Genomic DNA, 12,661 nt, shown 5'->3' on the forward strand with positions numbered 1-12,661 from the left:
TATTCATCTTCTCATCATTCCTATCACTTATCTCCTCCCACTTATGACTGTATGACTGTAACCTTGTTGCTGGTATTCTTAAGATTTATATTGACTGTTTCCTAATATGATTTGATTGCTTATTTGTTCCCTATGACTATCGTAAGTATTGTACCTTATGATTCTTGATGAATGTATCTTTTCTTTTACATACACTGAGAGCGTTTGCACCAAGACAAATTCCTTGTGTGTCCAATCACACTTGGCCAATAAAGAATTCTATTCTATTCTATTCTATTCTATTCTATTCTATTCTATTCTATTCTATTCTATTCTATTCTATTCTATTTATTTGGATTTGGGAGCCACATGACTGTTTTATAACTCCTTGTAATAAAGCACAGCAAAACTGCCCATTGCTTTGATGACCTCATTTGGAACTTCCAGAATTTGAAAGGTACTTCTAGTATACTATGCAGTGAATTAACAGTGAAGCATTGAAAATGCAGGAGGAGTCTCCCAAACAAGGTCATTAGGAGCCAAGTTCTGTCACCTTTACTTCAAGAAGTTGTGGCAAGAAATATTTCATGAGAGCCAATTGTGGCCATTCTGCATAATACTATTGGAGCATAGCATGAATGTTGCAACCAATGTTTCTCAATCTTGATAACTATAAGATGTGTGGTCTTCAACTCCCAGAATTCCCCAGCCAGCTTGGGTTGAGATAGACACCGGTTGAGAAGTGCTGGTCTAAACCAAAACTGCATATTAATTTATGATCAAAAACTGCCATTTATAATGGGAGGGATCAAGATAAAAATAAAACTGAATTTGTAACATTAAATTGACATCCTTACACTCTTTTTTGTTTCTTTTTATTAAATTTAAGAGAAAGGGAGTTGAGATATTGTAAACATATTTTTAGAAATACAATTTACTGCAGCATTTGGTGAGACACCCAAGAGTTAAGTTTAGGCTAGAAGAGGTTCCACTATCAAATCCTTAGATTTAGGGAAAATTTAATGAACTCATATTTAGGAGGATCAGGTGAAACAGCAGGTTTTGCAAAGTCTTGTAGTTTGGCTACAGGACAGCCAACTAAAAATGTTACTCTGAGGATCAAGGAATTATTGATTGGCACAAGTGCAGCTGTATTGCCATAAAGAAATATGAAAGCTTATTCGGGACTCTTTCAATTCCCATAAGACATCTCTGTATCTACAGTAGAACAGAAATGAGCCAATCATCCCTCATTTCTAATTTTGTTTTAAAAATTCATCACGTTGCTTCTTTTTATCCTCTAGTGAGGGATGATTGCATTTCAAGCAGGATTCAGTTGTTCTGCTGATAAACAGAATGTTTTTTTCTCTTCCTTGATGATTTAATATGTTTACAATATCTTGACTCCCTTTCTCTTAAATTGAAAATATACAATTAAAAACACTGTCAGCCATCTGGTGGGAGTCACAGCAAGTATGAAGTCAGTTATAAAAAGGAAAAAATGGGGGAGGGAAAATATTTATGATACAGAATATTTCCAAGCATTTTGATTGAAAGAGAAAACATCTATTTTTTGTTCAAATTTAGAGGCATGTTTTAAAAGTATACCTCATTATAATTATAATTATATAAATAATGAACATTAGATATAAGGCATACAGTATTTTAATCAAGTCCCAGAACAATTGATGGAAGATACATTGTTGCAATTGTTAAATGTAGCTTCTTCTTCGATACAGAGCAAATTAACCCAGTAGATTCTTGAAGTGGATCTGACTGTAGAAACTTATGAATCATTATGCATTTTCCTGATGTTCAAGGTAAAGCTAAGGGTAAAGGTAAAGATATGCCAAATATTCCTTTCTCATCTATTCACTGAATAATAAATCATGTATTTCAACTTGAAAACTTTGATTTCAGAAATAGCATGGTGGATTATTTTAAGTCAATTTCAATATCATGTTAATATTTTACTTGTAAGTATATGCTTATCATAATCTAATGACTACTCTTTTTAGAAAATATACCATATTTCTGATTTAGTGCATAACTCTGGACAGGGCCTCCCAGAAGGTAACAAAAAAAACTCGGTCATGGAGACGATGTGTAGCATCTCTGACAATACTGCAAACCCTGAGCAAGTAGCGCTTATATGCCATATCCTGAACATGAATATCCAATAAACTCTTCTGCTATCCTCACCACTCTCTGCACAGCCTTGCTAATAAAAAAAAACAATGCTTCCTTTTTTATTTGTTTTTATTATTATTATTATTATTATTAGTTTATTAGTTTTAAAAGTAAAACAATGGACATTGCTCAACGTCTCCGGTTTCTAACATTTATGTCAAAATCAAGTTAATAAGTAATCTGTTCTTTGCTCTATATACAAATTTACATATCTCCTACTTCATTATATATCTATACTTGATAGTATAGTACAGTATTTTACTTCTTAACCAACTATGCATGTATTTAATAAACCAATATTACATTCACAAGTTCAATATACATTGATATTTTAATAAACATTGATACATACATTTCCAGACATTTGCTATTCTTTGCTTTTGGCATTTTTCCTCTTATCTAACCAATTATAAAATTTATTCCAGACTTCATAGTATTTTGATTCACTTTTGTCTTTGAGTTCTAAGGTGAGTCTTTCCATCTTTGCACAGCTGTAAATTTTGTGTATTACTTCTTCTTCTGACGGTATTTCTTTACACTTCCATTTTTGAGCAAAATGTTTCCAAACTGTTATGTCCTTATAAGGACATCCGCCGGGGGATTGGTTGATTCCACTGGCGGGAGTTTAAAATAGCTGTCATTGGCCGGCTGGCTTGCCAGAGCCGCATAAAAGGAGGCTCTGCAGCACAGCCGGCAGTTCTTATTCTACCTAATAAAGTACTGAACGGACTGAAGCTGAGTCGCATCTCTTTTCCCTGCGCCAATCTAACACTGGCGACGAAGGACGAGCAAAGAACCAACAGCAGATCAGCAGGCACGATCGCCACCTCCATCCAGAAAGAGCTGAATCACTAAGCGGAATCCCCAGAGCTGAATCACTGAACCATGGCCGGACCACAGATCTCGCTGGCTCCATTCGATCTGAACCAGGAGAAATGGAAGTCATTCATGGTCCGATTCAGACAATTCCTGGTGGGCAGCGGATTCACTGATCTGGACGACAACAGGAAGAGAGCCCTCTTCCTAGCTCACTGTGGCTCCGGGGTCCTGGAAATGGCCATGGACCTCGTGGCACCAAGGGACATCGAGCTGATGCCATGGTCCGAGCTTCAAGAAGTCCTCCAAGAGCACTACGCCCCAGCAAGCACCCCGTTAGCCAACAATTCAATTTCCACCAGAGGAACCAGCACGACGGGGAATCGTTCAAGGATTTTGTTTCGGTGGTCCGCAAAATTGCGGCCAGCTGCAGCCAGAATCATCTTCGGAATGAGGGACAGCACTGTACAAATGAAACTCCTCAGCCAAAAGAAAGTGGCCCTTAAAGACGTGATCGAGGAAGCGACGGTCGCCGAATCATCCGACAGAGCAGCAGCCACGATGAGGAGGTCCAAGGGGATCCACAAGATCCACAGTGATCCCCAACAATCTTCAGATGAGACCACCACTGGGTTTGAATCTGAACTCGAAATGGCCGTCCATAAGGTCATAAGACCCCAACGGCGGGAAAAACCTCAAGATGGTGGCCGAGAGGAACGCTGTGCCAGCTGCAGCAGGGACCATCCACGCACCAGATGTCACTGGTGGGATGCAACATGCAGACGCTGCAGGAGAAAGGGCCACATCGCGGAGGCATACAGAGCGGCTGAACCAAGTTTAGAGGCTCCCAGATCAACGGACCGTGAATACCAGAGATCATCCAAACGGTCCCAATACCCCAGGTGAGACGGAGAAAGCCATGCAAAAAGCAGAGTGATCCACCAGACCATGATAGCACACGCCACTGCCAAGAGATTCAACAAATTCCACGTGACCGTCCACGTGGAAGGGGCACCATGCCCCATGGAGATCGATTCAGGATCGCCATATTCGATCATGGACTGGGGAAAGTTGAAGAAACTCAAGCCGCAACTCTCCAAAAGACACTTCAAGCCGCTGCAAGCAAAACTGGTGGATTTTGGGGGGCATTCCATCGGAATCTTGGGGAGGACCAAGATTAAAGTGCAATTCAAAGACTTTGCAGGGGACCTACCCATCGCTGTTGTGAAGGAGACCCGACCGACCCTATTAGGATTGGAGTGGTTCAGGCCACTAGGGCTCACCATTGGCGGCATCAACCAAATCCAGCAAGATTCACTCGACCGGCTCCTAGAGGACTTCAGGGACGTTTTCGACAAGAGCCTAGATAAATTCCTGGGGAAACCCATCACTTTCAATTTAGACCCCACAATTGCACCTATTCGGCTTAAGCCCTGCAGAGTTCCATTCGCCCTCTGGCCTAAAGTTGATGCCCAGCTGGACAAATTAATCGCCCAGGGCATTCTGGAACCGATTGATCATGCAGCATGGGAGACCCCCATTGTGACCCCCATGAAGCATGATGGATCTGTGCACATCTGTGCCGACTATAAGTGCACCATTAACAGGGCACTTCAGCAGAGCGCATATCCCGTGCCAGTGGTGCAACATCTGCTGCATTCACTTGGCAGCAGGATCATATTCACAAAACTGGACCTGGCCCAGGCTTACCAGAAACTGCCAGTAGATGAAAAGACTGCGGAGGCACAAACCATTGTCACACATAGGGGCACATTTAAATGCAACCGCCTCCAATTTGGAGTCAGCGCTGCCCCAGGGATTTTCCAATCAATGATGGAAGGCATTCCAGGGGTGGTGCCATACTTCAACAACGTCTTGATCTCTGGAGACTTAGAAACCCAACTAATGGAATGGCTCAGGCGTGTGCTGCAGCGGTTCCAGGCGAAGGGTGAGAAGGGACAGGTGCATTATCAGAGTCCAGGACGTCAAGTTCCTGGGCTACCTAATTGATAGCAAAGGCATCCACCCCACCAAAAGCAAGGTAAAAGCAATCCATGAAGCTCCAGACCCCAAAACAAAAACAGAGCTTTAGGCTTTCTTGGGACTACTGAATTTTTACAGTGTCTTTTTAAAACAGACACCATTAAAACACCATTGCTGAGCCACTCTATCGACTCTTAGGGAAGGCGGTCCCTTGGAAGTGGGGTGAAGATGAAGAGGCAGTCTTCCAAAAAATCAAAAGACGCCTATCATCAGACAGCGTCCTCATGCAGTATCATGAGTCACTCCCCTTGTCCTTGACTTGCGACACCTCACCGTACGGAGTGGGAGCTGTCCTCAGCCATCACCTGCCCAATGGCTCTGAAGCCCCATTGCTTTCTTCTCAAAGACCATGTCCTCAGCAGAGCAGAACTATAGCCAGCTGGACAAAAAAGCTCTAGCCATCGTAGCTGGCATTAAGAGGTTCCACGAATACCTCTATGGAAGGACTTTTACAATTATCACTGACCACAAGCCATTGCTGGGGCTACTGGCAGGGGACAAGCAAACGCCCACCTACATGTCGCCCAGGATGACACGCTGAGCCATCTTCCTTTCTGGATATTGCTACAAACTGATTCACAGACCCGGAAAGAACATTTGCAACACCAATGCCCTCAGCAGATGCCCCATTCCCAGAACCAGTGGTAGACCCAGCACCCACCCTCGAGCTGTACCACATTGACGAGGACCAGCTGTGCCCCGTATCATCAACAACAGTGGCCAATCACACCCAGAGGGACAAAACAAGCAAGTCCTCTCCTGGACCCTAAGGGGCTGGCCTACTGGGAGAATGGGTGAAGAGTTCACCCCATTCGTGCGAAGGCAACAGGAACTCTCCGTCATGAAAAGCTGCCTTCTCTGGGGTGACAGGGTGGTGATTCCTCACACCCTACAGAAAAAGTCCTTGGAGACCTTGCACAGTGGTCACCTGGGCATCGTCAGGATGAAGGCTCTGGCACGGAGCTATGTCTGGTGGCCAACGCTGGACAGAGACATCGAGGCTTGGATCGCCAGATGTGACCCGTGCCAAGCGACAAGACCAGCACCACCACAAGCCCAGCTGACGGAGTGGGAACCACCCAGCAGCCCATGGTCGAGGATCTATATCGATTTCGCGGGCCCAGTGGATGGAAAGTTCCTCCTCATCGTGGTGGACGCATTCTCGAAGTGGCTGGAGGTGATAGCAATGCCCACCACCATGACAGAAGTCACCATCAAGGCATTCCACCGGCTGTTTGCCACACACAGCCTGCCGGACGTCCTGGTGTCGGACAACGGCCTGCAACTAACATCCAGAACGATGGAAGCATTCCTGGTGGAACAAGGCATCAGGCACACTCTCATCGCTCCGTACAGACTGGCGGGAAACAGACAAGCAGAAAAAATGGTGAAGCTCACCAAAGATACCTTGACTAAGATGGGAACGGGGGCTGGCAGGAAAAGATCGACAAGTTCCTGTTTGCCCAACACATCACCCCACACTCGACCACAAGAAAAAGCCCAGCAGAACTTCTGATGGGGAGAAGGCTGCGATCTCTGCTAGATTGGCTCCACCCGCAATACAACCCGAAAGACAAGCCGAACAACCCACAGCCACTGTAGAGCTTCGCAAGCGGAGACCCGGTTTTTGCTTTAAACTTCCAAGCACCGCCGAAGTGGGTCAAAGGCCAAATCGGAAGAGTGACTGGTCCGAGGTCGTACGAGGTGGAGCTGGATGATGGGCAGACCTGCAGGCGGCACATCGACCAACTCCGGAAAAGGTGGAGGGAAGTCGCGGAAAACCACCCCAAGGGGGTAGGCCTGCAACACCCCGATGAGGTAGGCCTACCACACCCTGACGAGGTAGACCTACAACACCCCGATAAGGTAGGCCTGCAGCACCCTGATGAGGTAGGCCTGCAATACCCCGATGAGGTAGGCCTGCAACACCCCGGCGAGGTAGGCTGGCACCACCTGGGCTCAGCGGGCCAACTCCACCGCAGCGCAGCAGGCGAGGTAGACCGGTGACCACCCAGCACAACAGGCCATCACCCTGCCAACAATGACGACCAGCAATTCCACAACGAAAGAGACTGCCACCACAACCAAGTACACCGGCGACAACCAGACACGGGTAGCCAACACCAACCCGGCGAGATAGGCATCCACCACCCCGGTGCGGGGGACTCACACCACACCAACGACAGGGCTCAACATCGCCCCTGTCCGGGAGACCAACACCAACCCTGCGGGGGAGGCCTACTCAATCCCGACAAGGTAGGCCAGCATCACCCCTGCGGGGCCGACTGGCAACATCACCAACGTCAAGCAGGAACACTTCTGTGGGGAGGCCCCGCCACATCAACTGTGGGATACCCAGAACGGCAGGCGAAGAAAGGGAAAAAGAACCGAGGATCCTACCGGGATTCAGCTATCCAGTCCGAGCACAGAGCAAATGCCAGGAACCGAGCGCCCGGCATTTCGGCTGGGAAGAGGGAGCTCACCATCTGCAGGATGGCTTGTCGACGCCAGCCGGAGGCACTAGGCAAGGCCCCGCACACTCAACGGCCGAGTTCCGGAACGTACCATCACAGAGACGGGAGAGAACAGGAGCCCAACCCGTCCGGAGCAGCGTCAAGGTAGGACCATTAATCGTCCCGCCTACCTGCACAACTATGTGACCTACGTGGGTCATGGATTGACGGACTGAGAACTAAGAGGGGAGGGGTGTTATGTCCTTATAAGGACATCCACCGGGGGATTGGTTGATTCCATCGGCGGGAGTTTTAAATAGCTGTCATTGGCCGGCTGGCTTGCCGGAGCCGCATAAAAGGTGGCTCTGCAGCACAGCCGGCAGTTCTTATTCTACCTAATAAAATACTGAACGGACTGAAGCTGAGTCGTGTCTCTTTTCCCTGCGCTGATCTAACACAAACCACACAGTAACACAATATGACAGGATGCTTTCAATTATCCCTCTATTGAAAATGGTAATGACAGGGGAAGGAAAATATGCTCTTCTCATGCCATACAGAAAATGCAGGTGCTGCTGTGCCCACCTCATCAGTGTCTCACTGCTGCATGACCAAGCTAACCTGCTCATCAGCTGCACATCTAGAAACTTGATACTACTAACCACCTCCACATTTGAATCAATAGTATAGCTGTATGGCTGTACCATATGACATACATTAATAATATGTGAACATAACACCTTTTCATATGTGTCCAAACTATAATGGAAATGGTTTTCTGACTTCATGCATTTTCTAGTGTTATTTAATCATAACATAGTACATTCCAGTGGTGGGTTGCTACCGGTTTGCCCCAGATCAGGTGAACTGGAAATGGCAGTGGCAGGATGCTCTGCCCACCCTCCTGGATGCTTGCGAGCGCATGAGCGAACCGGTAGCAAACTAAATTAAAACCCACTACTAGTACATTCAAGTAAAAAGTTTATTGGAATGACATTGTCTCTCTGTGATCCTAAATGGATAGGCCATTTTGTTGGCCAATTTGGCTTGTAGATCCTTGCATGAAGTCCCACTCACTCTTCTGACAGAGCCAGATATCCAGATCTAAATATAATAAATTAATGAAACCACAATGTAATGATATGTGAGAACAATCTCTTGGTGCTTGCTTTTGTTGGTTCATTATGGATTTAGTTATTTAAATGTAAAAGAAGATTCTAACCAAGAAGAAGCAAGGCTATTAATTATCATAAAATGCCCTCCGAGCTACTTCAGGATTTGTGAGAGGAGAGGAGATTGTGAGAGGAGATCACTGTAACCTTTGTAATAATTTGTTTCCAAATTTGATCCAAAGCTAACAATGTTCAGTACTCTCAACTTCTTGCTTAAAATAGGAAAAGATTGCATATTTTAATCTAAAGACTCTATTATACTTTTATACACTCTAGTATAAAAGTGAAAGTTAGCTATTGGAAAGCTACTGTGAGAAATTTGGGGTTTGTTTTTAAAAATTAAATAACTGTGTTAAGTGAAAAATGCCCAGACTTTTATGCAATAGTAGTTGTTATTTGTGGTTTGTCACCAAAATTTGTAGCATAAACCTAGGGAACATTGCAGAATACTAAAAAAAAGTGATGAGATATCAGCAGCCCATCATCTATAGAGCCATGGTGGCGCAGTGGTTAGAGTGCAGTACTGCAGGCTACTTCTGCTGATCACTGGTTGCCAGCAGTTTGGCAAATCGAATTTCACCAGGCTCAAGGTTGACTCAGCTTTCCATCCTTCCGAGGGGGGTAAAATGAGGACCCAGATTGTTGGAGGCAATATGCTGACTCTGTAAACCACTTAGAGAGGGCTGTAAAGCACTGTGAAGCGGGATATAAGTCTAAGTGCTATTGCTATAAATTGTCTATTTTGTAACTGATAAATAATTTTGAATTGATAATTCATATTGAAATTACCAACCACGTTTCAAAATAAAGAGGTAAAGGGAATATGTTTAGGCTATAAGTCAATTCACAAAGTAAGCCAACTTGGCTACATTTTAAAGCCTCTGATGCTCAGGAGTCATATTTTACCAAAATGACAATCTTTTATATAATTAGATTGTTTGTTTCCCATTGCTGCATTTTGCAATGTACTTATAAGTATTAGTCACCAGCCTTCATTCAGGGACATCTTTTTATAGATCATTTCCTTTGTCTCTATGTTTTTTTTTCCTTCTATTTTTTCATAGATAGCTTTTGAAATGCTACATAATGCAATCATCAAGAAAAAGGGTTCTTTTTCTCGTATCCATCATGTTTGCCTTTCCTGGTGAGAAAGAAACTTCTCTTAAAAGGGAAGAACACATTTTAAAAGGAAGGTATACAAAGAGGAGGAAAAATATTCAGAATATGTTCTGCTGCAGAGTATGCATCTCAGCTGAGAAATTATTGTTTCAAAATATTGATCACAGATTTGCCACTTAAGAAAATAATACAGATAAGCACATTTAAGTCTCACTGGTTTAATTTTCATGTATGCATATATGAATCTATGTGTATAATTATCTACATTTGTATATCATTTATATCTTGGATTAACTTAACTAATTTAAGTTTTTTTACTTTTAAAGTGCTGAACTTAAATTAGGGCTAAAATACCTTAAAAACTGCCACTTTTCCAATAAGTTGTCCAAATGCTGAGGTCTTATTCTGCTTTCTGTTTCTGTTTTCTTTTCTGCCTATTTACAATTCTCTGGGAACATCCTTTATGGATGTATATTTATGGAATTGATGAATACAAAGGACCTTTACACTACAAGTATGAACAGTTTTGTAGGCCCGTTGGACATTTCACAATGAAAAATTAGTGCACATGTGTACATCCATCTGTACTCAGTCCATGAATGCATTAATTCAAACATTATCATCCACGATGAACAGTAATGCCACTGGTTAAGCACATAGCAAGGTAGTACCATTGCTTTTACTGAGTCTCTGGAGAGTGCTAGGAGCAGAAGTTGTAAATATATAAATGCATCACACACACACAAACACACACACATACACACAGTATATAGCTTTAATAAATATTGACCTTGAAAGATTTTCCTTTGCTGGCACTGTAAAGTATTTTCCAGCTCATGGACATGCCTACATCAAATCTGGAGAACGTGATCAGAAAATATTCTACAAAACACATATAATGCCAAATATGATTCGCTTGCATGCTTTGTATGCAGTGGTGGGATTCTGCTGGTTCTAGGCGGTTTGGCCGAACCATTTGTTAAATTGCTGGTTCGCCCCGCCCCTTGCCAATAAATAGTGGGGGCAGGGCGGGGCGAGGGGCGGGCGAGCCAGTAATTTAACAAAAGGTTCGGTGTTTTTTTGCAATTTATTGGCCTCGCAGCACAATTTAACCGTTTGTTAAATTGCTGGCTCGCCCGCCCCTCGCCCTGCCCCGCCTCCCACCTGCGCGGCTTCAGCCTACCCTAGCCCAGGGCTGGGCAATTGTGGCTCTTTTACAACCTGTGGACTTTAACTTCCGCCTCGCCCATTCTGGGAAATTGTGGAGAATTCTGGGAGTTGAAGTCCAGAAGTCTTAAAGCTGCCAAGCTGGGAGACATCTGCTGTTACACTGTAGAATCCTTTCAAGCATGAAGATGGCCAAGTATTCTCCTTGAGAGACAACAGTTGAACATCAGGAGGGCTAATAGAGGCAGGGCTACATTTGGAAATTTTTGCATTTTTGCAGGTGGTGCAATACGATCTGGTCTCTGCAATGGAGAGCAAAATCCATCTTCTTCTCTCTGCTGTAAGTGCGGTATCAGGATTCCACCTTGGTATATTTGCAGCACAAGGCAGCCCTCATCTCCTGCTGCTTGGGACTCAGAGCGGTAAACAGCGTCTGGTTTGGGGAGCAACCGGATTTTGCTCTCCATTGGTCTCTCAGCCCCCTGCAAGCTCTCGTCTCTCGAGGTGGCTCCCTGAAGTGGTGCAGGAAACTGGTTGGGCTTCTTGAGAAATGAGAGCTTGCAGTGGGCCGAGAGAGTAATGGAGAGCAAAATCCAGCTGCTCCCCGAACCAGACGCTGTTTACCGCTCCGAGTCTGCAGGAAACGAGGGCTGCCTTGCGCCGCAAATATACCAAGGTGGAATCCTGATGCTGCACTTACAGCGGAGAGAAGAAGCCGGATTTTGCTCTCCATTGCAGACACCAGATTGGCCCCCTGCAAGAGAATGAGAGAGAGAAAGTGGGGGAGAGTGGGGGAGAGAGAGAGAAAGAGAAAGAGGGGGGAGAGAGAAAGGGGGAGAAAGAGTGGGGGAGAGAGAGAAGGGGGAGAGAAAGAGAGAATGAGAGAGGGGGGAGAGAGAGAGAAAGAGGGGGGGAGTTCCTGAAGGACCCTATCCCGTCACTGGGAGTCCAGGTGCTTCAGCAAGCGGCGCGCTGGATTCGTATTAGTGGTCCGTGAAATTTAAAATTATGAACTTGGTGGTCCCTGAGGTCCATAAGTTTGGGGACCCCTGCTCTGGGGGATTTAAGTAGCTTAACTGTGCTTGCTTGCCAATACCAGAATTACAGAGTTGGAAGGGACCTTTGGAGGTCTTCTAGTCCAGAGATCTCCAACCTTGGCAACTTTCTCTGCCTGGGCCTGATGCTTCCTGAGAGGCAGGGGGTCTCTCTGAATGGGACTCCTTCCCCAAAAGGCTGGCCCCAAAGCCCTAGCTCAGAGGTCTTCAAACTTGGCAGCTTTAAGACTTGTGGACTTCAATTCCCAGAATTCTCTAGCCAACATAGCTGGCTGGGAAATTCTGGGAGTTGAAGTCTGCCAGGCTTAAAGTTGCCAAGGTTGGAGATCACTGGACTAGAAGATAAATGATGGCATAAATGATGACCGGTCAAAAGTGTGAGGATCAGTCAGAAATGACTTTTTTCAGCCCTCTGAGTAGTCCCTATGCACATAGGCACGCCCACCCAGTCACATGATCAGCTAGCCACACCCATCCAGTTACATGACCACCAAGCCACACCCCCAACTAAGCCACGCCCACAGAACCGGTTGTTAAAAAATTGAATCCCACCACTGTTTGTATGCCTTGCATACTTTGAATCTTTCTATGTATATATATTTTAAAATATTTTTCCATATACTGTTCTCACCAGTTTTCAAAGAAAAAGCTTTTCCTTTGTTAAGTC

The sequence above is a fragment of the Pituophis catenifer genome, unplaced genomic scaffold, assembly GCF_029215685.1.
Source record: "Pituophis catenifer annectens isolate HBS135680 unplaced genomic scaffold, rPitCat1.0.hap2 SCAF_4, whole genome shotgun sequence".
NCBI lineage: Eukaryota > Metazoa > Chordata > Lepidosauria > Squamata > Colubridae > Pituophis > Pituophis catenifer.